The sequence below is a fragment of the Topomyia yanbarensis genome, chromosome 1 (genome assembly GCF_030247195.1).
Source record: "Topomyia yanbarensis strain Yona2022 chromosome 1, ASM3024719v1, whole genome shotgun sequence".
NCBI classification, from domain to species: domain Eukaryota; kingdom Metazoa; phylum Arthropoda; class Insecta; order Diptera; family Culicidae; genus Topomyia; species Topomyia yanbarensis.
Window position 1 is genome coordinate 203,430,706 of NC_080670.1, and position 25,838 is coordinate 203,456,543.

Sequence of the window (25,838 nt, forward strand, 5' to 3'; positions counted from 1 at the left end):
ATACGTCTTTTTTGCCTCATTGTTTTTTAGTTCGCGTTTTTCTATTTCATTTCTCTTCGTTCCCTTTTTTGCTGCTCCTTTTCTTTTTCCTATGTACCACGTATTCGTTTCCTTTGTTTCTTGTTTTCTTTTTATTTCTTTCGATTAAATTTGTCTTAGATTCTTCTGCGTTTTTTAATTATTCACATTTTTCTTCCCGTTTCCATTTTCTACTCAGTTCTCACATTGGCTCAGAACTATTCAAGTTATTTAATTTTTTTCTTTATTTAATTCTTAATTCCGTTTTCGCCTCTTCTTTGAAGCTACTTTCATTTTACTTTTCATTTTAGTGTTTTTTATTTGGTTTTTATTACCCTTTTCTCTAGATTTTTCTATTATTATCTCTATTTTTCCTTCTTCTTGTTATTAATTTTCTTTCCTTGTTTCCGTTCGAGATTATTGTTATATTTTGCCCTAAAATTTATTTCTTGTTACTGTTCATTTTTTTCTTTTACATTGTTCGTATTTTCTCCCTATCTCTTTTTATTTCTCATATTCACCTTTTTACATTTTCCTTTCTCAGTTGATCTTATGATTTTCTTTTTCAATGTACGTTTTCCTTTTCTTTTTTATTTCCCTTTCTATAGTTTTTTTCCATTACTCTTTTTAAGTTTTATGTTTTCCTTTCTCTTTCTTCTTTTTTTATTTCTTTCTAAACTTTTCAATTTTGCTCTTTTGTATATCTTTTTTTTTTTTCCTTTTTTGTTATGTATTTCCTATTTCTGTTTATTTTTCAGCTTTCCATCGCCTTTTTACTTGATACTTCATTTTTTTTTGTTTCACGATTCCTATTTTTTCTTCATTCTTATTTCTTCCTTGTTGTCCTTATTTTTCCTGACTTCCCAGTCACAATGCGCCTTAGTTCGGAACGTGAGTCACAATTTTAGTCACTCGCAGCGATTGGTCGGTACCTAGCAAGAGAAATCGCCAAACAATTTCGGTCATATCGTTGTTTTTGCTTAACGAATGTGTCACGTAATTTTTGGGGAAGCTTCGACTCTGCTCCATGCTGAATTCAGGAAGCCATGCACAAAATGCCGATTTGATAATACCAGCACTATATTTTGAATAGTCACATGTGCCGAGTTGCCATTGACAACGACATTTTGTTATGCCAATAAACAACAGTAAGCGGATGAACAGAAATGTTCGATTGTGATGATTGACCGTTAGTTTTCGGCAAAATTCTTATGGATCCATGTATCCGCGTAAGATCGTTTGCGAATTCCCGATCGCACACGAGCCTACGAAGGAAGAAAGCAATCGAATGGAAGCTGTAAATTGTAACCAATCGGTTAAATTATACGACGGCTGATGAAATGGCCATTTACTGTAAAAGAAATGTGGGAGGCTAATTGGTTTCTTCATCTTTTTAGGTTTAGGTAAAAGTTTGTGCAAACGGCGATTAACTGGATATGTTTCCAGCCGTTTGGCAGTCGAAATTGTTTGTATCCTTAGGAAGCTAACGCTTTGAGGAGGTTATGAATACCACACCAGAAATCATTCAGCATGTTACCCAATTTGGCAGATTGTTCCGAGTTTCAACTTTTTAAAAATTGAAATTGTCTTTGAATTTTTGAAACGAAGTTTTCAAAAAATTAAAAAAAAGGTCTTGTCTTTTACAAATTAAGAATGACAGCTCATTTATAACCACATTCATATGCAAATACACTCCAAAGGAGGTCGGTTTGTTTTCACCACGAAATACCTAACCTCAAACAATTTTTGCAAATTCTCGACAAACATATGATTACGGCGTAAATGCCAACTGTCATTCTCTTTAAAGGGAAACTCCGGACAAACCGATACTGCCCAAACACAGTTCACAGTACTAAATGCTAGAGAAAACTTTTCTCTTTTGTTTACTACCAACATCTGTGACTGGCGAGTGACCGTTTCATTCAAAGTGAATTTTGACAGTTGGCTTTTAAGCCGTAATCATATGTTTGTCGAGAAATGTTTTATTTTTATCACGAATTAATTCGGCACCATATATATTGTTTCAAATTCTCAGAGCAGCCGTAAAGGTGGCAACACTGATCTCCAACTCCTACTCTAACCACGTGGAAAAAGGTGTAAAGAAAATTAACTCAGCTAAGCTTCTAGTACTACAACACGGTGGTACGCCAAAATGTAGACTATACCAACGAGCATTTGAACAACAAACAAACCGAGGTGTTTGATGCCAGCAGCTCGATACTCCATGGGCCATGGCAATCATTGAAGCTTTCTTGGAGATGGTTTTCCACCGGTAAAGCAGCAAACGCTGAAAGCGTTGTGTTGTGCTGACTATGCTGACCAAGCAGGCGGGGTGTTTAGAAAAGCTCCATAGAAAAGTGCTTGAACGAGCGGTGCTGTGTTTCTGTTTTGGTTTGCTCTCGATTTTAAGTCAATCTCTTCAATCTCAAGGAGACGTTTAAAAATAGTTTTTTATCAACTGGTAAGGTTATTTGAAACGTTTTCATCGGTGTTGCTGCATAAACGGACTAAAGGCAAAGGTAATGCAGCTTACCAGTGGAAAAAAATTGCTTCTTTTATCAAAGACCTTTTGCTTTCTAGTGAAATTCTCATAAAAGAAAGGAGAATTACGTATCTGGTCCTGTTCAGAATGTTGGGATATTGGCCAAAAATACGTCAGCGAAAAACCTGAAAATGAAAGCAATTTTCTGTCTTGGAAAGTCGTGGAGCAAACAGGGAAACTGAAACTAGTGCGGAAACATTCATTTAAATCTTTAATATAAATAAATTAGGGATTCGTTCTGATGAAGAAGCTGTACTGTCTTTTCGACCATCGAGGTAACTCTTAAACCCTTAAGCGCGCAATGTCATTTTCTTGAATTATCAAAAATTGTCGCACTATGTAAGTATACGATTATTTTGAGAAATTTTATCAAAATCAGCATTGTGCATTTAAGGGTTAAGTAGTTCATGGTAGCTTGGCACGAAATATGATTTTTTTACGAAATGTATGGTATGAAAGACCAATAATCATATACTTTTAAACTAAAAAAGTATGTCTTCTCCCAACTCCCGACCCATTATCAAGCAGCAAATTCTAACCGAACTGCGCAAAAGCCTCGTCGAGGCGGTATTCGTATGAGAATCGCAATCGGTCATCGTCCCACTAATATACATATTCAAAAAGTGAACCACTGCGGCAGGAAACCAACTGACCAGCCACCGAACCGACTAGATGAAGTAGATGATGAGGAACCCACTCGAAAGCTCTCTCTCAAACGATGAGTACCGCACACTAATCGATCATCGGTAATGGACGCAGCAGATAATTGGCGGTTTAGGTTAAGAGTTACGCTACTTTAAACCGTACAATATGCATAATATATGCGCATACGCACAGTGAACAATCCAATCGCCAACGAACCACCAACGAACTCCGCTGGTGAAAGAGATCAGGTGCCACATCTGTAATAAAATAGCCATAACCGAAGTGAACCGATGAAACTGATCACTTTACACGGAATGGGAGGGTGAACCTCAGGTGCATTGTAAATACAAAGTCTCAACTGTCCTCACCCCCCCGCCCCTGAAAATGGAAAGGGTTTTCGTTACGCACGGCAAACCTAATAGCAAACCAGTTTAGGGTAATTGGCTGAGATCTGTCCGGATTCCGTCCGATGTAATCTAATTTTTTTTCTCTCGCTTCATCATAGTTGGACCCCTTATTGCATTTTCCGGGTCTCGCCTCGGATGAGCTAATACTGTCCGTCTAGTTCGATGCAAATATTACGCAAAAAAAGACGTCGCGCAATCGAGCTTTTTAATTGAATGTCTCATCGAAGTTTCGTTCAAATTATACCATAATGAAGCCTCTCTCTCTCGCGGACACATACACAAAAGCGTTTGAAACGTTCCGTTTGCTGAGCTGACAGTTACGGCACTAATTTCCCCCGGTCATCTCGACTAATTCAAATTGTCCTACAGCCCCATTCCGCGATCAACGATGATCAAGAGAAGAAAGTGAATGTGCGAAACAGTGGCTCCTCCTGACTAACTGACGGCAGCCACCAGTTAGCCTAGATAGTCAATATAGTCGAAAACGAAATGTGACACCTGTCTCTGTCATCGGAATCTTAAGGAAATGATATCTTTCATCATAGCTCGCAAAATCGGCACTAGTTTGTGTTGTGATGTACGATCTCGTCAGTGGACGTTGAAAAATAGAGAGAAATACGAGGCTGTGGAAAATTTCAACCGATACCTTTGGTTAGCCATGATCGGTTTTCTTCGAATAAACTAAACGGGCGCTCAATAATAAAACTTGAACTTTTGACTTAAGGAACGTTGATCCTTGAACTCAAGGATAGTTGAACATAGAACTCAAGGATCGCTTATCGTTGAATACGATGGTGATCGATCCTTAGGCTCGAGGATCGCTACTGTCCTTGACCTTAAGGGTCGTTGATCCTTGGACTCAAAGATCATTGAAACTTGGACTCAAAGATTGTTGACTCTTGGTCTCAAGAATGGTTGATCCTTAGACTCAAGGATCGTTGATCCTGGGGCTCAAGGATCGTTGATCCTTAGAACTCAAGGATCTTTGATCTTTAGACGCTTTGACCCTTGGGCTCGGATCGTTGATCCTTGGACTCAAGGATCGTTGATCCTTAACCTCAAGGATCGTTGATCCTTGACCTCAAGGATCGTTGATCCTTGACCTCAAGGATCGTTGATCCTTGACCTCAAGGATCGTTGATCCTTGACCTCAAGGATCGTTGATCCTTGACCTCAAGGATCGCTGATCCTTGACCTCAAGGATCGCTGATCCTTGACCTCAAGGGTCGTTGATCCTTGACCTCAAGGATTGTTGATCGTTGATGCTTGACCTCAGGGATCGTTGATCCTTGGACCCAAGGATCGTTGATTATTGACCTCTAAGACTGTTGATCCTCGACCTCTATCGTTGATCCTTGCCCACAAAAATCGTTGATCTTTGACCTCAAGGTTCGTTGATCCTTGACCTGAAAGATCGTTGATCCTTGACCTCAAGGATTGTTGATTCTTGACCTCAAGGATCGTTGATTCTTGACCTCAAGGATCGTTAATCATTGATGTCAAGGATCGTTGAATCTTCATCTCAAGGATCGTTGCTTCTTGACCTTAAGGATCATTGATCCTTGGACCCAAGGATCGTTGATTCTTGACCTCTAAGATCGTTGATCCTTGACCTCAAGGATCGCTGATTCTTGACCTCAAGGAACGTTGATCTTTGACCTCAAGGATCTTTGATCCTTAAACTAAAGGATCGTTCATTCCTAACCTCAAGGAATGTTGATCCTTGACCTCATAGACTCAAGGATCTTTGATCGTTGACCTCAAGGATCGTGGATCCTTGACCCCCAGGATCGTTGATCGTTGAATACGACGATCGTTGAATACGACGATCGTTGATCCTTGGACTCGAGAATCGTTGATCCTTGACCGAAAGGATCGTTGATTCTTGACCGCAAGAATCGTTGATCCTTGACCGCAAGGATCGTTGATCCTTGACCGCAAGGATCGTTGATCCTTGACGTCAAGGATCGTTGATTCTTGACCTCAAGGATCGTTGATCGTTGAATCTAGACCTCAAGGATCGTTGATCGTTGATCCTTGACTTCAAGGATTGTTGATCCTTGACTTCAAGGATCGTTGATACTTGACCTCAAGGATCGTTGATCCTTGATCCTTGACCTCAAGGATCGTTGATCGTTGACCTCAAGGATCGTTGATCCTTGGACCCAAGGATCGTTGAACCTTCAGCTCAAGGATTGTTGGTCCTTGGACCCAAGGATCGTTGAACCTCGATCTCTAAGATAGTTGATCCTTGACCTCAAGGATCGTTGATCTTTGACCTCAAGGATCGTTGATCTTTCAAGAAACGTTGATACTTGACCGCAAGAATGGTTGATCGTTAATCGTCCTCGAGGATCGTTGATCCTTGACCTTAAGGATCATTGATTCTTGACCTCAAGGATCGTAGATTCTTGATCTCAAGGATCGTTGATCCTTGACGTCAAGGATCGTTGATTCTTGACCTCAAGGATCGTTGATCGTTGATCCTTGACCTCAAGGATCGTTGATCCTTGACTTCAAGGATGGTTGATACTTGACCTCAAGGATCGTTGATCGTTGATTCTTGACCTCAAGGATCGTTGATCGTTGATTCTTGACCTCAAGGATCGTTGATCCTTGACTTCAAGGATGGTTGATCCTTGACCTCAAGGGGCATGATCCTTGACCTCAAGGATCGTTGATACTTGACCTCAAGGATCGTTGATCGTTGATCCTTGACCTCAAAGATCGTTGATCTTTGACCTCAAGGATCGTTGATCTCTGACCTCAAGGGTCGTTGATACTTGACCGCAAGAATGGTTGATCGTTGATCCTTGTCCTCAATGATCGTTGATCCTTGACCTTAAGGATCGTTAATCCTTGACCTCAAGGATCGTTGATACTTGACCTCAAGGATCGTTGAACCTCGATCTCTAAGATCGTTGATCGTTGACCTCAAGGATCGTTGATCTTTGACCTCAAGGATCGTTGATCTCTTACCTCAAGAAACGTTGATACTTGACCGCAAGAATGGTTGATCGTTAATCGTCCTCAAGGATCGTTGATACTTCACCTCAAGCATCGTTGATTCTTGACCTCAAGGATCGTAGATTCTTGATCTCAAGGATCGTTGATTCTTGACCTCAAGGATCGTTGATTGTTGACCTCATGGATTGTTGATTCTTGATCTCAAGGATCGTTGATCTTGACCTCAAGAATCATTGATTCCTGATCTCAAGGATCGTTGATTCTTGACCTCAAGGATCATTCATCCTTGACCTCAAGGATCGTTGATACTTGACCTCACAGATCGTTGACCGTTGATCCTTGACCTCAAGGATCGTTGATCGTTGATCCTTGACCTCAAGGATCGTTGATCGTTGATCCTTGACCTCAAGGATCGTTGATCCTTGGACCCAAGGCTCGTTGATCCTTGGACCCAAGGCTCGTTGATCCTTGGACTCAAGGATCGTTGATTCTCGATCTCTAAGATCGTTGATACTTGACCTTAAGGATCTTTGATCCTTTACCTCAAAAATCGTTGATCCTCGACCTCAAGGATCGTTGATCGTTGACCTCAAGGATCGTTGATCCCTGACCTCAAGGATCGTTGATCCTTGACCTTAAGGATCGTTGATACTTGACCTCAAGGATCGTTGATCCTTGACCTCAAGCATCGTCGATCGTTGATCGTTGACCTCAAGGATCGTTGATCCTTGGACCCAAGGATCGTTGATCCTTGGACCCAAGGATCGTTGATCCTTGGACCCAAGGATCGTTGATCCTTGGACCCAAGGATCGTTGATCCTCGATCTCTAAGATCGTTGATCCTTGACCTCAAAGGTCGTTTATACTTGACCTCAAGAATCGTTGATCGTTGATGCTTGACCTCAAGGATCGTTGATCGTTGATTCTTGACTTCAAGGATCGTTGATACTTGACCTTATCGTTGATTCTAGATCCCAAGGATCGTTGATCCTTGACCTTAAGGATCGTTCATCCTTGACCTCAAGGCTCGTTGATCTTTGACCTCAAGGATCGTTGATACTTGACCTCAAGGATCGTAGATCCTTGGACCCAAGGATCGTTGATCCTTGGACCCAAGGATCATTGATCCTCGGTCTCTAAGATCGTTGATCCTTGACCTCAAGGATCGTTGATCTTTGACCTCAAGGATCATTAGCTACGATCGCCCAAATGTGAATCCATAAATCTATTACATTCAATGGAATGCAACGATTCTCATTTTACTTTACCTTCTTTAGAACATGAGCTGTTCTTTCTAGGTCAAAGAACTCATTAAAATAGCTTATTTTTAGTATATTGTAATATTGCACAAATTTTATTTGAAATGCTGATCTCCTTGCTTTTTAGATTGAAAAAAAACTCAAACCCTGGGAGTACCCTTCGTTATTTTTATTGATCAATTTTATCGGCAACATTCCAAATCAAGTCCATTTTGAACTGCTTCCCGTCTTACCTCAAATTTATATTAATCCTCATCCAACAAATCGCTCTCAGGCACCATAATTTCTATCGGATTAGGATCTCCCATCCAGTTGTAAACCACTTTATTATTATGCGTAGATCCTTCCCTCCATCACGTCGCTACCTCCATCATCGAGGTTAACAATGAAAGCCATCAGACAGTGGCCAAAAACCCCGCGGGGATCATTTGTATGGGCTCGTATAGCTACTATACGAGAAGAAAATGAATTGAAGTAAACTAGTGGCGCTTGAGTGGTCAATTTTTTTTTCGCACAATCATTCCATCTATTGAAAGACAGACGCCATCACTCACGAATGAATAGCGGGTCCAATTTTTTTTACATAATTTCACAGTTCCGAGATATGTTACATTTGATGGGCTTGTTTTTCGCTAAGGTAGTGTGCAGTATGGGTCCAAAGGCAAATTAAGAAAGGCATATTTGAAATTTAAATTATTTTCTGCTAAAAAAACGACTGTTTAGTATTTCGGATTCTCCTGCTCAGTAACTGGCACCAACTTAATGTTGGTTAGAAACGTCCCAACCACCACCAAATTAGCATTAGTTTCGCATAGTACCAGGCGTTGGGGTCTCATCTCAGAAGACGGTTTCGGTTCAATATTATGAAAATTATAAATATGAAGAAACTTTTCCGAAGATGTTTACCCAAAAGACCCACAATACATCGTTCCCAGCTCAAACAAAATGACAGCATCGTAAAGCATAATTGTTGAACAAATATACGACAAACAACTGATTGCGAAACTGCAAAAACATAGCAAGCGGCAAGTGTCATTCCGGTTCGTTCGAACTGTAAAGTATGTGATGTGTGTTTTAGTCTAAAACAATCCATTCGAAGGTAAACATTCTGCGACAGGCTCTCGCCTCTGTATTAGGGTGTCCCAAAATGACATCATGTTAAAAAAGTCATCGGGCTCACTTCTTAAATGAAAGATTAGGGTATTGGGACCACTTTCTTCTTCGGAGTGAGTTTGCTAAAACGCTTCCTACTGGTGGCGACTTTTGATTTTTTGAAAAATGGGCCGATTTTGTATAAAATTTCAAATTTATGCCTGTTGAAGTGGTCTTGAACTGTCTTAGATTTTTTTTCAGCATTTTTTATTTTTCTGGAGATCCAAACGGAGAAGTTTGGTTAGTTAGTTTGTACAAATTTGGAATTATAAGAGCGGCAGGGCCATTAAAAATTAGTAAAAAGTGAAATTTTTGGTGTTTTTCAGTATTTTTTCTTCAAAACTGGGTATCTACAAACTTTTAAAAGTACAGGAAACACTTTATATAGCTGAACCGAAATCAGGGGCGTAATTTTGCTGAATAAAGTGTATAGCTATGGCTAATGGGGTATGAGTTATTTAAGTTTTTGTTAGATAACCTTTGACATTTTTAGCAATTTATCAAAAATAATGCTGTTCCAAAAAGTAAATCAGTTCAAATGTGCTTTGACCACACATTGTTTTTCGAAAAATAGAAGGAAAATCAAGAAAAATGACGTTTTCTGTACGTCTTTAGTCTGTCAGGACGAGGTTTAATGAGCATCTGATGATTTTTTTTGTAACTTAAATTATAAAAATAATAACTGCTAATGACGCCAAGTCTCTAACTATTTTTTGAAGAGTTAATTCTCCATAATTACTTCTAGGAGGCATCTTCAACAAAACGATTGTGTCAGAAGATGCGCTGTATTCTGTTGTAAAACTCTTTCGAGGATATTTGCCCCAAATTTGACTATTTCGGAATTATGTGATCTAAACAGTAAATATCAGTTTTTCAACACTCACCTCACTCTTCTGCATTTTTCTCCACTTCAAAGTTCCTAACATAAAAATAAGACTTTATATACAAAATGTAAGTACGTTAATCAATTCAGCCTTCAAATATACGCCATAACTTGCCATCAACTCGACATATTTGTTTAATTTTAGTGATTTTCAAACCCGCTAGGTGGCTATTAGTATAGAAAATATTTTTTTTTTAAAATCGTCAAATGCTCATAAAAACCGATTCTGATGTACTAGAGACAAGTGAAAAATGCCATTTTTCATCATTTTCCTTCTATTTTCCGAAAAATAATATGCGGACTAAGCCCTTTTAAGTTGTTTTATTTTGTAGAACAGTGTTATTTTTTATGAATATCATAAAATGTCAAAAGGTTATTTAACATAACCGTAAATAACTTATACCCCATTGGCCGTAGCTATACACTTTCTTCAATAAAATTACGCCCCTGAATTCGGCTCAACTATATAAAGTGTTTTCTGTACTTTTAAAATTTTGTAGATACCCAGTTTTGAAGAAAAAATACTGAAAAACACCAAAAATTTCACTTTTTACTAAGTTTTAATGGCCCTGCCGCTCTTATAATTCCAAATTTGTACAAACTAACTAACCAAACTTCTCCGTTTGGATCTCCAGAAAAATAAAAAATGCTGAAAAAAAATCTAAGACAGTTCAGGACCACTTCAACGGGCATAAATTTGAAATTTTATACAAAACCGGCCCATTTTTCAAAAAATTAAAAGTCGCCACCAGTAGGAAGCGTTTTAGCAAACTCACTCCGAAGAAGAAAGTGGTCCTAATACCCTAACCTTTCATTTAAGAAGTGAGCCCGATGACTTTTTTAACATGATGTCATTTTGGGACACCCTACTCTGTATCCCTTCTGGCTGCGATGATGGAACACGTCTTGCGCACTGCAAACTGCATCTTTTCGAGCGAATCCTTCGCACCCCTTCTTGAAACCGGTGGCGGCACCGCTGTGAAAACATGATAAATTGGGACGACACGAGGCGAGGGTTGCTTTTGTTGTTATCTCGGAAGACTATGGCAGCTAAAGAACCGTCGAAGGGTTATGGATGTGAGCCGCTATCCCTGTGCCGATGGAGATGGGATGGGAAGCCTGCAAAGTGCCCGGCAGCGCTCATTCTCTCTCTCTCTTCTGGCGGTTTCGTTGTTTTGACACAACAGAACAAAATAAAGCAGCAGAAATATGAACGGAGCAGGCGCACTTTTGGATTCTCGAAAAATGTACAGGCTCTGCTGGGTGGTTAAAGGATCGTCGTCCGGTCTGGACCGGACAGTTTCGATTCGGATTTCACGTACTGTGAATGAAATGGTTGTGGTTTGGATTAGTAACTTTTCAAAGTGATTCAACCGAGGTTGAAAATTGATTCAATTTAAGTTTAGTGTGGACGGGCTTCAAACGGGAACAATCTAAGCAGCCCGTTGAGTTAAAATAGCAAATTTAACGTCGCAGTATAGTGATTATCGGATACCAGGCACCAAACATGGCGCCCGACATTGCTGTAGTTTCGCGTTGAAAATCATTACAGGAAGAGGCCAAATTTCAAGTGAAAATGTACGCAAATATAGCTAGTTCCGTTCCGGATCGTTCACAGTTGACAGTTGTTCCTGCTGCGCTGGAAATGGGATGCTTTCTCCTTCCCGTTCGCTACTGCGTTGCAAACCTTTTGTTTCGGCGTTTTTTTTTCTGCGGTTGCTATGTAATAATGACAGTCAGCTGTCGCGACAGTGTTATTGATTTTTGTTTCGTTGGGCGACGTCGATGCGAAAATCTAGGTTAATCACAGCGGTGTTCGTCGGTCCAATATCCATGATCAACCTTCCGAATGTTGACAAGGGGAGAATAATTTGCATTTAGAGTTAGATTACAGGTACCTAAGCGAGAGGAATCAAGCAATTTTCTTCACAATGACGTCGCGGATTAAATTTAACAAGTACTGTTGTTTACTTTTTCAACTTGAAAGATAGTTTGTATTCTGAAAAAACAGATGTGTTGGGGACCCTTTGTCATATCTCAGAACCTGAGAACGAGATGTTTGTCCCACTGGTAAAAATGGACAGAAGAAATCGACAATGTTGCTGTGGTGAATATAGATGACGGAACGAAAAAAAATCGCACAAAAAAAGTGTGTGGTGAATTTGCTTATTAACTAATACAACAGATCGAAAGTAATGCCTGTCATGAGTCAGCTTTGTTGATACACGTCCGTTTACTCACCGTTCGCTGCCGGTGGCTCCCCTCACGGGTAATGAGTTTCCACCTCTTGATAAAAGTCAAATATCATAAACAGCTGACGGAAGTGTAAAATCGTCGAATGCACGAGGGTTGCGTCACTGTGGGGGTAGCCTACTTGTCCGTCGCTACGCCGGTCATATCTTATCTAGTGCAGATTTTGGCAGGTTTGTTGCAATAAAGCAGCAAATAAACCATGATAACGCACCGTTAGCCTTGCTTGGTGATATGCACTTGACTAAAATTGGAAATAAATTGTGATCTCAGCACAGAATTAAACGAAACACGTGGCTGTGCATGCGACTAGAAATGATATGTGAAAATTGGTTTAAAAATGTTTTCGTGTTTGTTGACCGGTAACGGATTCGCAGCGGATTATTTTTTGACGTTTCCCTGCTAAATAAAGGCTCACGCACAGCCAATAATGAGAGAAGCTAAGCTAGTTTATGCAAATTCTGCGTAAATTAACAAACTTCGAAGAGTTTGACAAATATTGATATGCTCATTATTAAAATTTACTTCACAGTCATTTGCCGGTAAACGGTAACCCCGAAACGGGTTACGGTCCGTGAGACTACCGAAGCTTACTGACGATGAGATCATCACGTCTCAGCATATTTGGATCTTGAACTATCCGCATGTAGACAGATACTGTCACCTGCTTAAAATAGGAATCGTGAATTTAGTTATTAGAGATTGAGGTCCCAATTGTTCGATTAGCATTGAAGATCGAATTTTTTAAAATAAAAATCAAACCGTCTATTTATTGCTATCGTTTTCGCCCCTGCATGCCTGTCTAGGGATTCCATTCATTCATTTTTATCAGATTTTGGTTAGCATATTTTATTACACAAGAACTGTTGCTGGTTAATTAATGTTTCTAGTTTTACACGCTTTCGAATTTCGACCTGGATGTGGCTTAGTTGAGTTTCGTTGTGATCGAACCAGTTTTCACCTTCGTCTCATCAGATCCCGGCACTGACTTAGTGTCAGGAAGACGCTAAATCAAAACTAGAAATACTACTTGTGTCCACAAGCTTTTATCGGTTCATTAGCGGTGTCCTGCCAGTACAAAAGTCTTATTTGCTGATAAAAACAATGATAGCTGTGCTCTGGTATTCACCGACAAAGGATTCATTCAACGGGTGCGGTCTGCTAAACAGAACACGGAAGAGTAGGCGACATTGAGGATCGTTATGTCTTGTTAGATAGTTATTAGATTTTATAGTTCTTGTTGTAGATGAGACCATCCAATCAATTCGAAAGCATGCTTTCATCCCGATCACTCGTTCGTCACTCCGGTCACTCTCGACTTAAGAAGTTCTGCCGAGATTTCGTGTTGAAGATATATCTTAAACTGTCCCTTAATAAAAAAAATTTAGGCAAGTTTTGCTCTGATTTAAATTTTTAGAAATGAAATTAATGCAATATTCTTCTCTAAGGAGGGGTTTGTGTTTCGACTACATCTCTTCTGAACCACGGCGCTTGACTACTGTACTGTACCAGGCAGTAGACAAATGACATGGTTCTGAAGGGACGAAGTCGTAACGCAAGCCTCTGTACATGGGAAAGTATTGATTTTTCATTCACTTCCTACTCCTTTAGATTCGTGACACTAAATCTCCGACTTCGGGTTGGACAAAATTCTGTATGATCCATCAATGTTGGTATTTTCGAATTGGGGTCGACCAGTAGATTACTATGCATGGCGACAATCGATTTCCGATTTTAAAATTCAAAATGACTTGATTATTTTATTTAGATATTTGATTAAGAAATGTTCTAGATAACCGTAGCAGTTTAGGTAATTTCGGTATGGGGTATAAGAGTACATAACACGGAAATTTATGTCAGACGCCGGTTTCAAAAACTAAGATGGCGAATCCCGGTTAATCGAAATTATCGATAAATCGAACAATCTGGGAAAAGGTTTGGTGGCTAGATGACCGAAAATAATGCCCATTTTCATTTTCCAGCCCAAGATGACGACTTTTAGTCAATCAAAATTGTGCAAAGCTGTCTATGCTGAGCTGGCGATCGCCGGGTTTAAAAATTGCGTCAGACATCGATTCTTGTCATCTTCTCATCAATCATCTTTCAAAAATACCCATATCAACTAGTTTCACGTTCATATTCGTTTTCCGTTGGCTTCTATCCCTTCACCAATACCAGAGGGGCGAAATCACCATCTGGACCCCAGATATTAGCATGGACCCACGGTTTGCTTTCCTTCCGAAAGAAGGTTTAATCAGGAAGATTTTTCGCTCCAGAAAATTTATAATGCGTCCCTAACAGTTATCTATTTCAGCTATACGAAGTTTTTCGCTAAGTTGGATAGGTGTCAGCTTAATTGACTTTCGGAGAACCAATTTTGTATACAGAGCAAATCGTGCTTCAAGATCATCGGTCCGTCAGGCAGCCCTGGCTTAATCTGTTGTTTAGGAAGGAAGGAAGTGGATGCGTAAGAAACCAACAGAACCAAGTTCAAAATGACCAAAGAGATGAACAAGACAAAAAAATACTGCTTAAGAAGCGAACCAGCTTAAAACCTCTAAAATAAAAATATATAAAAAACTACAAAGTCACGGAAAAACAAAATCGGAAAGCAGCCAAAAAAGACCAAAAAGATGAACTAGTCAAAAATGATAGAAATGGCTTAGACAAAAAATGAAAAAGTCATCGAAGACAAGACTAAAAGGATGAAAAAGACAATAAGTACAAAAAAGGCAAAATGCGAAAAAAATTAAAAAAAAACGACATGACAGAAAACAAAAAAAAAAGATAAATAAAATAACAAGGGAAAAAATACAGAAAATAGTAGACAAAAAAGATGAAAAAGACCAAAAAAAGAGAAACAAGACCGAAGCAACAAACAAAATAAAAAAGACAAAAAAGATAAATAAGACAACAAATTTAAAAAAAATACCAAGAAGATAATAAAGACAACTCAGAACGCAAAAAAACAAAAAAAAAATACAGCAAATAAAAAACACCAAAGAAAAACAAAAAGACGAAATAGTCAGAAAAAAGGAAAATACAAAAACTTCAAATAAGATAAAAAATTTAACACGACAAAAAAACAAGACAAAAATCAAAAGAAAACCAAGAAAATGAGAAAAAAAAAAGTGAAAATAGTCAAAACATACGAAGGAACACAAAAAAAACAAAAAAGACAAATGGGCACAGAAGGCAAAAACCATAAACAGTAGGAAAGATAAAGAAAACAAATAGAACAAGACAAACAAAGAGACAACAAGGAAGACAATATAAAACTAAAACACATTAAAGTGAAAAAAGATAACCATTTTCGCTCTTGAACAAAACGAAAAAAAATCAATTATGCTAAAAAACAAAAACAGAAAACAAGAATAAAAAACTTAAAAGGATAATTATTCGAACAAATCTGTAAAACTAAAAAAAGAGCAACGAAGGCAAAAACATAAAACGGAGATAAAAAACCCAACGAAGGCAAAAAAAAACAAAAAGACAAAAGGGCAAAAAATAAAAAAAATTGCGTAAACACAAGAAATACAAATATGTAGTAACGAAGATATAAAAACAAAAAACACACGATAAAAAGACAAAGGAAACTAACAAAACAGGGACGAAAAAATAAAACGAAAACGGCAAAAAATTAAATTCCAAGAAGATGGACAAAGCAAAGAAATGAGACCAAAAAGACGACAAAAAAGAACAAAAAAGGAAACAGTCAACAACAAATTCTAAAAAGGCAACAAAGACAAAAATCTTAAAAAAAAAAACAAAAAAATCTAAGGAGACAAAAAAGATAAATTTAAATCGCAAAAAGACAAAAAACGGGAACAATAAAAAAGAAAAATTGGACAAAAAAGAACAAACATAACAAATAGAATAAATAGATTCACAGGATAATAAAGGCAAAAAGAAGAAAAATAACAAAAACAAGAGAGTTATCAAAAAACAAAAAAAAAAGAGCAAACGAGTAAATTAACAAAAAGCATTTTTTGTGATATATGAATTTTAAATGTGTCTACCAGAAAAACTGTTTTTCGGGTTGGTCAGAAGTGTATCAGTTAAACGCGTACCCACATACCTATATAAATAATATCACATAAATGCGAAAAGAGAAGAAAAAAATAAATAAGCCAACAGAGACAATAAATGAAAAAAGATAAAGTCAATTTATAAGTAAGACGAAAAGAACTAAAACAAATACAAATACACGAATAACAAGAAAAAAGGGAACCAGTTAAAAAGACTAAACAGACGAATTAGGTTAAAACAGGAAAATAAAAAACAGAAAACAAAATAACAAAGACAGGCAAACATAAAAGTAACAAATAAAGAATCAAAAATTCAACAGAGACATCAAAATAAAAACAATGAGACAAAAAAGATAAAAAAACAAAAAAGGCATAAAAGGCAAATATGATGACAGAAGACATGATGAGACAAGACAGATGCACAAGACAAATACAAAAAAAACCTGTTTTAATCCACCTAGCGGTGCAATTGTGCCTTTCTCATTTCTCTAAACTATGGCACGGAGGCTTTTTATGTTCAACATAATTGTGGAAATGTCCATTACATTCTTAGTACACTTTGCACTTATACACAATGGCATGCCAGCCACGAACTTGATGAGCTACGTGTCGACGGTGAAACACTTGAAACAAAAAAATATCGTACTCCATTAGCCTAATCAGCATTAGATCAATGTTATCTGCTTGCTAACTCATTTTGTCATGCGGGGGTGGGTATGTGAGGAGGGCGAAAGTCCCATGAACGAACGACTCCTCAGCTTAAATTGGTATGCTTTGTGATATAGTGGTGGTTTAAAGATGATGGGGTTGAACGGGAGGGGTATGAGGGCAGGATGGGGTGGTGGTCTGAAGGGGTGATTTAAGAAGATTTTTAAGGGAGGGGAGTGAACAGTAGAGGGGGGGGGGGGTGTAACCCCTCTCCTTAAACCATCAACTACGCCCCTGTTAAAATCTAGAAACCTTATGAGAGTCAAAAAAAAATTTAGCCCTTAGGTTGACGTTTTTCAGAGTGATTGCATAACCTTTCTATATGAGAAAGGCAAAAATGCCATTTAATGAATCATTCCAATATCAACAATCGATGATGTTAAAATGTATGGAAGATATACTTATCGTCTACAGCGAAGCTGTTGGCAAAGTTATGCTGTACAGCATGATCGAAGATAGTGAGTATACTTTTAGGGGAATTAGTCATTTAAATTACAACACCATAAATTACGGAAAATCCCTCCAAAGACGTCATTGACCTTGAAAAATAACACTGCTTTTTTCGATTATTTTTAAACGTTTCTGTCTCAAATTTGAGTAGGTGTTAGCTTCATTGACTTTCAAATGACCAATTTAGTATACAGAGCAAATTATGCTTCATCAGCCAATCCACCATAATATATCGTTTATGTCACGTCAATTGTATCTTTACAACAAGATTGTGGTTTTCTTATTTCTATAAATTGACGCGAATAAAACCGACAAAACAATGACAACAAAGGCAAAAGAGACAAAAATGATTGCAAAAACACAAAAAAAAAGCAAAAGATAAAAAGAAAAGACAAAAAGGCGAAAAAGACAGAAAAGTCAAAACGTACAAAAAAAGAAAGAGGACCAAAATAGAAGATAACAAAAAGAGAAAATAGTCGAAAGAGATACCAGAACATCAAAACGATAACCAAGACAAAAAAACAAAAAAAGTACAATGATAATATTGTCTTCTTTTTCTGTTCTTTCTTTCTGTTGTTTTCTGATCTGGCAGGCGAAATGTAAATGTGGTAATGTCAGCACTCTCTAAATCACTCACTGGAACGATAAATAGTGAAACAATTAAAACGAAGTGAATTCGTAACGAGATATAGTTTGAAAATATCGTTCTATTTGAACCAGAATACTTCTATAGGGAAAAGCAAATTGAAAGATACGATTCCATTTAGCGTCTATCTTTGGCTAAGCCATGGCCAAATACTGATGAGTCGAACTCAAAACGCAAATTTCTCAACCAAATTTGGTTCCAATGTATCTTGTATATTTTGAAACTAATCTGAAATTTAGCCAACTCAAGTTTCAGTTTTCTCTCTGTTGTTTTTGGATGCGGTATATGCTGACGGAGGCGAATAAGCGGGCTTTCAAAATGAGGTCGAGTAGATAAATATGCGAAAGATGTAATTTTGGTTAAGCAAAATTCTAGATATCTCGATCAGTTCAGATAATTTCGGAACGCAATTAACGAGTAGATGGCGGAAGTTTTTGTCATGCGCCAGTTCTAAAAAGCTAACAGAGCGTATTTCGTTTAGCGAAACTATCAATAAAACGAACAATCTGGAAAAAGGTTATAGATGACTAATGGATGCCAAATGACATTTTCGACCCAAAAATGGCGACTTCCGGTCAAGCAAAATTGAGTTAAGATGTCTACGCTCAACTGAAAACCACCAGGTTTGAAAATGGCGTCAGACATCGATTTTCGTCATCTTCTCGTTAAACGTTATTCAAAATACACATATCGATAGGATTAACGTTCATATTCGTTCCCTGTCGCTCGCAGTCCGCACTGAGTGCCATTTGGACTCGATTTATCAAAACTTAAGCTGGTTCCGAAGGAAGACGTAACCAGAGAGATTTTCCGCCTCGGAAAATCCCAACACAGTGGCTGGGATTGAACGTAAACCCACTGGGGTAAGAAGCAATTACCACCAGCGCCATCTTTTTCTTTGTAGTCTCCATATTGATGGGTCATGAAGAGTTTTTTCAACCGGAAGTCTTCATATCTAAGTTTAAAATTGCATCATAGAATGATTTGCTTCATCTACTAGTCAGCCCAATCCCCAAAATACAAGTATTGATGAGTCGTATAGATATTTCCCCAACCCGAAATCGCCATTATGGATTCTACAATGGCGTCATTCATCGATTTCCGTCATCTACACACGATAACAGGTTTGTCTGGGATGATTCATTTTTGGTCTATAAGCCTCCAAAAACTGAATCCGTAAATTATAATGAAATCACTTGAATATAAATTTAAGCCACGAACTCCAGCAAGTTCTTGGATGATCTAGAACTCAACATGACTTACGTCTATCACAGCAGTTTCGAAGTAGTTGTGGGTCAACGATAACCATCACGTCACCGATTTCGATTAGCTTTGTGTTGGCGTTCCACTTTGTCCTATGGGTGATTTCTGTCAGGCAATCGCTTAACCAACTTTTCTAAAATTGGCTCCCCCAACATCTGTGCTGTTCGCCACATTAATACACCATCAAGGTTAAGGTTAAGGGTAAGGAAATGATCTATCGTTGAAAAACGCGCAAGTTCACACAGATCGTGGTCATGAAGGTCATTTCTGTAACCGATGGATGCTGCTTTCGGGCGTTTTGAAGCAGTGTATGGTGCTTGCACACGCACACAAACCATCGTGACGTCAAAGAAAACGTAGATAGAGCGAGGAGAACTCCCGTACTATGATCCACCTAGATTCCTGAGAGAGCGGATACGCAATCCCGAAAATACCCATATGGATGAGTCGTACAAAAATTTTGCCCATCCGGATGTCGCTATTTTGTATTCCGAAATGGCGTCAGACATCGATTTTCGTCATCTACTCGATAATAGGTTGATCCGGGATTACCCTGGGATTGGGTTACGCTTACAAACGGCCTCGCAACTAGTTTTCCCTGCCGAGCACACATCGTTCGATTCGTTTGTGCTAGAGTTCACAGCAAGCGGTTTGGAGGAAGTATTCTCGGAATGTGCTTTCAAAAAGGTATTTACTTTCTTGGCAGTGTTGCGAGTCTCGTTCGATACCGGCTTGATACTAACTACTGTCAACGGTCAGTTGACAGCGATCTTCGTTGCATAATAGGAAATATCTGTGATGAAGGTATTTCTCGAGGAAACGACGCTGAGACTTCTGATACTGATCGGTGATTGCTATGAGGCATTGTACCAGGGTTGGAACGATTGTATTGGACACTTACTTGCTGGTATAGACAAAAACGTCAAAAAAGACAAAAAGAACAAAGAAGACAAAAATACCAAGAGAATGACAAAAAGAGAAAATAGTCGAAACAGATAAAAAAACACCAAAAAGACAACCAAGAAAAAAAGAAAATAAATAACGACAATATAAATACACGACGATAGAGCAAAAAAGGCAAAAAATACATAAAGCTTAAAAAACGAAGACGAACAAAGACAAAAAAAAACAGAACAAAACAAAACAAATAAAAAAGACAAAACAGTGAAACAAAGACAGAAAAAGATAGAACATACATAAAAGGCAAAAAGTGGAAATAGACAAAGACAAAAAAACAAAGAAGACGAATAGCACAAAATAGACAAAAAAGACAAAATAAAATTCCAAAAAGACCAAGAAATTGAACAAAGGCAAATCAAAACACAAAAAAAATTGCAGCAAAGATGAAAAGGCGAAAAAAACAACAAAAACAAGAAAATTAGAAAAATTAAAAAATAGTCGAAAAACAAAAGAACACAAACAAGACAAAAAAATACCCGGAAGGCAAAAAAACAAAAAAGCAGGAAAGATAAAGAAAAACAAATAGGACAAACATTCTACAAAGGCAAAAAATATAAATCTAAAAAACGAAAAGTCTGCTAAGAATAACATTTCTACTCTTGAACAAAACAATACAAAGAAAAGGACAAAACAACGAATAAGACAAACAATACAGAAAAAAAAACAAGAAAACAAAGACAAAAAATATAAAAGGTTAAATATTTGAAAAAGGCAAAATATACATAAAAACAAAAAAATATAATCACACAATAAGAAGGAGAAAGAAGACATAAAAGAAGATACAACAGGGACGAAAAAAAAGCAGAAAAGAAAGAAAAGTCAAAAAATTAAAATGGCAACAAGATGAACAAAGCAAGAAAAACAAAACGAGACCAAACAGATATATTGAGTAGAGTGCGGTCAAGCAGGTCAGTTTTTTTATGATCTCGTGCGATGGTATTTTCGCACTGATTTCGACAAACCAGCATTTGTTGGAAAGGTTGTGTATCTGGCAACGCATTGGCAATAATGGTCTTACGCCTGGCTTAATCCAATAAGGCGAAGGTATTTTTTCGATGTTTCTAAAACCTGGGGGTACTATAGGTCACATATTCGAGGTTAAATAAAGCAATGTACACGCATAGAAAATTAGCGGTTCAACTTTTATTTGAAACCTGCAGATTATTTAAAAATTAATAACACAAATGATACATGCATTTCATTGCCGTCATTCAGGTAAGAATGCGAAAAATCATGAAACTGCGGAAGGAACTTGCGAATAACTTCTTCGGTGCCCTCGTCGTCGCCAGAGTGTGGAATCGAAGTTGTGCATTCCGGCTCATGTGGTTACTTAGCTGCGCGACGATCACGTTTGCCCTCCGGAGCATTTTTTTTTGGATTCCTTTTCCTACTCTTTTTCGATTATCTACTTCAACAATACCTTCTTAAATTATTATATTGTTAACTGACGCGAAATATCTCATGCGCTTTCATTCATGACGAGAACTTTCCTTTCACACGAGCACGTACTGTTTTGAACGGAACCTTGAATTGTTTAGAGGCTGATCGAATACTGGCGGTATCTTGAACAGATGCAATTGTGTTCTTTATGTCCTCTTTCCTTCGTTTTGGCGTTTTTCGTATGAAATCACGCACAATTATCCTGTCTAAATAGTGTCCCCAAACGGCTGACCTATCGTGCCTCTAAGCGTTGATGTCCATATTTTGTTCTTAAAACAGAAATAACTAAAAGCCAACACAAAATTCGTAATCGGCATTAATTTTTAATAAGAAAAAAATCATGACATTTTTTTTACATTTATTAAATATACTATACTGAGGACAAAAAAATAAATAAAAGGATAAAAAGCAAAAAGAACCATAAGAGCAAACACGACAGATAGAACAAAAAGATTCACAAGAAATAACAGCAAAAAAGACAAAAATAAGAAAATGAAAAAACCAAGAGAGTTATCAAAAACAAACAGATAAACAAGCAAGTAAATGAACAAAAACATTATGATAAATAAATTAAAATACACCAACTAGAAAAACCGTTTCTCAAGTTGATCGGAAATGTATCAGTTAAATATATATCCATATAAACAAAAAGACAAACACGCGCTGGAAAAGAGAAAAAAGGCAAAACAACAAATCAGCCAACAGAGACAATAAACAAAAAAGAAAAAAAACGAGAGACAAAAGGATAAATAAGACGAAAAGAACTAAAAGCAAACGCAAAGACACGAGAAAACAAAAAGAGGGAACCAATTAAAAATATTAAAAAAATGAACAAGATAAAAGAGTCAAAATAAAAAACGAAAAACATAAAATAACAAATTAGACAAAATAAACAAAATAGCTAAAAATACATAGCGGACAAATCAATTAATATAAAAAATGCAAAAAACAGCAATTTTAAAATAAAAACAACCAAACATAATCAGACATAAAATATTAAAGCGGCATGAAAGGCAAATATAACCTAAAAAACAAATAAAAACGTAAAGAAACCAAACCGTTAAAAAATAAGAATGAAGAAAAATTGGCAATGAAGATAAAGGAACCAAATGGCATGGTGAGACAAGACAGACGAACAAAAAAGGTGGCAAAGATAAAAAACACAAAAGTGAAAAAAGTTGTGAAAAGACAACAAAGTCTACAAAGCTAATAATAAACTCACTCTTTCGGGCTTTGGTTAAAGCAACGATTTTCAGAGTGGGCGCATAGCTTTTCTGTAGCAGAAAGGCAAAAAGACACAAAAGAACAAAAAGATGAGTAAGACAAAATACAAAAGCGGCAAAAGACTCCAAATAAAGCAAGGAAGAAAACAGACAAAAGACCTAGATAGCAAAAAATGGGGAAAAGCCGGACGACCAAAATATAGATAATGAAGTCAAAAGTTTTAAAAACACAAAAAGCGAAATATTCATCGAAGACGAAAAAATTAATGGCGAAAAAGATCTGAAAGGACAAAAATAACAAAAAAAAGATAGCAAGACCAAATATCAGATTATCAGTACAAAAAAGACAAAAGAATAAATAAGACCAAATACAAAAAAACATGCAGAGGAAAACAAAATGAAAAAACAGCAAACAAAAGGATGAAAATAGTAAATAAATGTTATAAAAGACAAAAAAACAACAAAAGAAGAACAAAAAAGGCAAGGAATACAAAGCCCCCAAAAAAGAAAAATGACAAACCAAAAAAAGGGAAAAAAGTAAACAAATAAAAAGAAAAAATACAAAATGACGAATACAATAATCTAAAAAGAAAAAATACAAAAAGATATAAGGGACGAAGCCGACGAAAAAGATAAATAAGAACAAAAAGATACGTTTAACAAAAATTACTTATAAGAATCGATTTTCAACAAAGTAAAAAAACACAATCAGAAAATGCCAAAGAAAAAGGCAAAAAAGTTATACAAAACAAGGTATCAGAAAAAACCAAGGACAAAAAAAATAAAAAGAAGGCGAAAAAGGCAAAGAAACCAACAAAACAACAACTAAAAGACAATAAAAACCAGAAAGACAATAAAGAAGAAAAGAAAACAAAAAGTCAAAATTGAAAGAAGACTAAAAACGTGAACAAAATGAAAAAGATCAGCAAGACAAAAAATGCAAAAATAATAACACACATACAAACAATAAAGAAAGAAGTGAAAATAATGCAAAAATAAGCAGGTAAAAAAATAAACAGGACAAAAAAGTAAAAAAAAAACAACAAAGACAGAAGAAACTATAAAGAAAAAAAGAGACTAAGAGTATAAAAAGAACATAAAATACCCAAAAGATCAATACCCTACAGAGAAGAGAAAAAAGAAAATGAACAATAAATAACACAAAAAAGACAGCAGACTCAAAAAAGATAAAATAAAACAAAAAAATAAAAATAGAAACAGCAAACACATCAAATGCAAAAAAGGATAAAATCAAAAAGACAGAAAAGATAAACAAGGCACAATAAACAAAAAAAGAAAACGAAAAATACATCAAAAATCGGAAGGGACAAAAAAGTCGAAAGAAACACCGAAAACAAAACACACGAAAAGACAAAAAAGGCAAACAACACACAAATTACGAAAGGTACAAAAAACTCAAATAATAAAAAGGACAAAGCAGCCAAAACCAAAAAGATGAACAGAACCAACAAAAACAAAATGAAACAAAACAGATAAATAAGACAAAAAACACAAAAAAAGGAAAAACTGTCAAGACAAGACAACAAAGATCAAAAAGATAAACAGACACAATAGACAAAAATACATAAAAGAAAAATTTCCTGAGAATTCCATACAGACTCAATTTTTTCTGCCAAATCTCAGCATTCTTTGCAACTTTCGCCGAGATTTGAACAGCCGTGCACCCGGGCACATTCATTTTTCGCTGAGATCTCAGTAAAAGCTACAATTGCTTGCTGAGACTCGGGAAATATTTCGCTGAAAATCAGCAAACAAATGACTCTTTTCCGAGATAACATTATAAACATTTACTAATTACTCGGCTGTGCGAGAAATTGCCGAGTTCAACTAAGTGTGTTGCTTTAGAAATTTTCTAAAGATTCCCGATTTTTCAGCTGTTAAAAGAACTACAAAATAATGTTGTTGAAAAACAACTTATTAAAAAAAAGAGTTTTCGTGTTGGGTCGAGTTACTTCTCTACCGGTCGTCTGCACAAAATTATTTGATGCGGCAGGGAACTTGCAGCCGCGGTCAAACGATCCATGTTTTATCACAAAACAAGGAACTCTAGGTTTCACTGAACGACTGTCCCAAGCAAGTTAATTTAATTAAAATTCAAATGCGGGATTAGTGCACCTGCCAAGGTTTTCAATACTGGACTTTGGAAAATGTCCCTAATCAAACAATATTTTCATTTTATACTAATCGATCGACATGTTTAATATTTTCTGAAAATCGAACAACCACGTGGGTTCTGTCAGTCACCACTCAGATTCAGGGTCCTCGTGTGATGACTAACAATCCACCCCGACCGGCAAACAGCAAGACATTCTCATCAGCATGACTGGCGGGTAATTCTACGTCGAACTTGTATGTGTGTATGTTAGATTGTAATTTATATGGTCTTCCAGCAGGCAGTAGCACACTTTCCGACTCCGAACAATTCAATTGTTCTCAATTATTTACAACCGTTTTGTAAAGTCACTTATACTGTTTGTATTATCGGGGGCGTAGCGCCGGGGGTGTCTCCCAGAGAAAAGAGCATCGGCGTCGTTAATCGTCGGTCGGACATTCGGGGTTTGTTTATGGTCAAAAAAGTTACTTGTGAGTAGAAGTTGGAATACATTTTTGGTACAATTTTCAGACACGCAGTAGGCTTAGGTTTCTAATATCCACGCCCCTGCGGTATGTCTCCACTTGTTTTTTTTTTCACGAATGTCGCCAACTCTTGATTGGCGTTTCTTTACTGTACGCAGTATCACCACATTCACATATTTGAAGTGCTTAGTATGTCAACTTAGGGTGACTCAACGCTAAGATGGCCAATTGTGAACAAAACAGAAAATTGGTGGATGATTAGAAAAAATTATTAAAATTTGACAAACTTATGATTACGGCTCATAACTGTCAAAATTCTCTTTTAAGGTAAATTTCGGACATACCGTTATTGGTCACTTAACAGTAAGAAATTTTCTTATTAATACTTCAACTCTCGAC

General features: G+C 37.0%; 1 protein-coding gene across 3 annotated transcripts in view; it reads left to right on the forward strand.

The window, feature by feature from the left end:
• Positions 1 to 25,838, forward strand: part of LOC131688709 (uncharacterized) — a 202,652-nt gene that overhangs the window by 59,260 nt on the left and 117,554 nt on the right. Inside the window, exon 1 of one of the 3 annotated variants that reach the window (XM_058973193.1) lies at positions 11,142 to 11,451. The exons of the other annotated variants lie outside the window; for them this stretch is intronic. The gene's annotated coding sequence lies outside the window, so the exon portion shown is untranslated. Of the gene's footprint in view, positions 1 to 11,141; positions 11,452 to 25,838 lie in introns of those variants that run through there. 3 annotated transcript variants of the gene reach the window in all.